Genomic DNA, 2,854 nt, shown 5'->3' with positions numbered 1-2,854 from the left:
CCGGGCACCTTCCAGCCTCGGCCCGGCTTCACGCCCCCGCCCGGCAGCACCATGACCCCGCCGCCCAGCGGGCCCAACCCCTACGCCCGCAGCCGTCCGCCCTTCGGGCCTCAGGGCTACACCCAGCCCGGGCCCGGCTACCGCTAAGCAGCTGCCCCGAAGACGGCGACTGACACGTGCGATTCCATCCCGACAGACTCCAGGATTTTTAATTGAGATCCAAAACCGTAATGAGGCAAAACTATAGCTGTTAATTAAATTCTGCTGGGGGGAGGGAAATGACCAAATCTTTCCTGCTTTAAATTGTATTCGCTTCCTAGTTTAATTTGGGGCTGGGTGGTTTTTGGAAAACACTACTTAAATGTCTGTAAAGTGATTGACATTCTAGCTTGCCTTGTCTGAAGGATACGAAGATACTAGTTGGAAGTTTAGCCCACTTATCAGGCTTGTTTTTACTAATACCATGATGTACTAAATTAGATTCATTCTGGAGGTCAAACTAGATATGATGTATTATAAATTGTAATGTTCACATGGAAAATCTAATAAAAACCCTGAATCTATTAAATGCCTGATCTTGATTTTAGAAGTTAGGCAATATTGAACACGAGAACGCTCTAAGACCAGTGTGCATGCTGGGTGTAAAGAGCAGTGGTGCTGGGGTTGGGAGATGTCTGAGTGTGTAAATGGAGAAGTGCTGTGACTGCAGATGGCTTTCACAGAGGTTTCACAGCAGGAGCTGGTTTTGTGCTGTCTGGTGTCATTAATTGTCAAGTGACCCTTTTACCAAATGGTTAGAAACGAATCTGTAAAATCTTAAAGCCTCTTAACCAATTTTGCTTTAACAAGGTGTGGGGGAGAATTCATTTATTACTTGAAAATTTAAACCAAATATGTATCTTTAAAAAAGAGCTCTTAGAATACCCTCAACTTTCCACGGGTTCTTTGCCACCCAGAAGAACTTGGGAGTGCAATCCTAGTGACTCAATTTTGAGCCAAGAAAAAGCAGAGCGAGGGCTATAATGAATTCAATAGACCATATTACAGCAGAGGGCAAAACAGTCTCCCAGTTAATATTTTCCATGTTGCAGATTCTAGGAATATGTAATACTAAGTAGGAAATAAAAAATGAACTGGAGCTTGAACTCTCCTAAAGATAAATCAGGAAATCGAGTGAAAATATTCTTACCTTCAGCATCCTTAAATAGTGCTATGCCCACAGCTACGCAGTACCTCCTCCCATTTCTGCTCTCCTCATACCTAATACATCCCGTGTTCATTGTGCTGGTTAACAGGGGCTTGTTTCCAGCCATCAGTTTGTTCTGAATAACAGCGTTTACCACAGAAATTAACCCCTGCTTTCATGTAAAACACTTGAAAAACGACTTGATTAAAAAATATTTTATTAGGAGTACAGTGTACCTGCAATGTACTTTATAAGGTATTTTCTATAAATGACTACTATATATATCTGGGTGTTCCTGTTCATATTTCTTCAATACATTAGTAAGGTAATGAATAACACCTTTAAAAAAACCTACATCTCTTTATTTAGTTCATAAATGTTCAAGCAGTACAACAAGTAGCTTTGGGAGAGGTTTTAATCAAAATAACTGTAGAGCAGTTTTAAAGTTCAGTTATCACTATTTCCCCTTTGTCCCAAATGAAAAATGTTTTAAACGAGAATTTTCCTTTTTAAATAAAATAAACCTGATCATGCTGTTATAACTAGTTTATTCTTTTTCCTCTTTCATTTTTTCCAAGTCCCCTTGCACAGTACATACATTTGGCTTTTGAACCAGTAAGTGTCAGGCTCTGAAAACTACATTTTCATGAAAAACCCCAGCCGTGGAGGCCAGCTTTTTCATTCCATGTACCTCTGTACCTGTCCACTTCAGTTAGAGAACACCAACCCCCCCTGCCAGCCGCCGCCAGGCTCACGGGCAGCAGCTCTGACTCTCTAGTGACAGACGGATCATGACTTGGGCTGGTGCTGAAACATTTGAAAACAAACATGGAAGAAAACCCCACTGAACTTGATCATTTAAAGCTGCACATACAGCAACCTACCTCGGCATTTTGGCAGGAGCATAAACTATTTGTATGTGTAAGGAGAAAGTGCTTCAAGTTTACTGGCTGCAGGATATTAAAAATTATAGGATCTTTTCTATAATTTATGACTGGGAGATGTTACAGATGGATTAGGATGGGTAGCTTATGGCACTTGTGTTACAGGACCAGTGAATATTTAAAAACTAACGCACATTGCATTCCACGACCAACTCTGGCATATCTGTGCCTTAAACATTTATTACAACATTGTGATAAATAATATACACACTGTATCTTTTAAAATACCATATAAACCATACCTCAAGATAGGGAGCCAGCTTCCCTATACATTATCCTACAACATGTCCCTAGCCTGTGTTTCTTTTTATTCTAAAAACAAATTTGTAACACTGGATAACTACAGTAAGCAGCCTACACTATTACACAATTAATGCAGTATTGGCATCAGACTTGTATAAGCCTCGCGCGTCAGCCAACACTGAAGTGCCAGGCGCACCATAAGCGTTGCCTTCCTGGAGCCTGCGCTGGGCGGTCGGCGGGGGTGGCACGGGCTGGGCCTTTGCACCAACTTTATGTGGCCTCTACCACTTGCCGGTTCCTGACGAACTGCCCTGAAAAATCCTGGAACAGAGAACAGCTTTGTTTACATGGAAGCCCTCAGGACAGTACCATGCTTGGGTTCCCTGAGAAGTCTGTAACTATCAATCCAGTTAGTGGCTAAACTGGGCCCCGGGCTGTTAATCTGTCTGTCACAAGCAGGGCTGTGTTCCTGCCCTCTGTT

General features: G+C 42.3%; 1 protein-coding gene across 1 annotated transcript in view; it reads right to left on the bottom strand.

The window, feature by feature from the left end:
• Positions 1-1,386: 1,386 nt before the first annotated feature.
• The window catches only part of ABI3BP (ABI family member 3 binding protein), a 140,763-nt gene continuing 139,295 nt past the window's right edge, over positions 1,387-2,854 (bottom strand). The window contains exon 60 of the mRNA XM_017731863.1: positions 1,387-2,614. The gene's annotated coding sequence lies outside the window, so the exon portion shown is untranslated. The remainder of the gene's footprint in view (positions 2,615-2,854) is intronic.

The sequence above is a fragment of the Corvus brachyrhynchos genome, unplaced genomic scaffold (assembly GCF_000691975.1).
Source record: "Corvus brachyrhynchos isolate BGI_N302 unplaced genomic scaffold, ASM69197v1 scaffold3, whole genome shotgun sequence".
NCBI classification, from domain to species: Eukaryota; Metazoa; Chordata; class Aves; order Passeriformes; family Corvidae; genus Corvus; species Corvus brachyrhynchos.
Note: the sequence above shows the minus strand (reverse complement) of the source record. Positions and strands in the feature narration are given on the sequence as shown.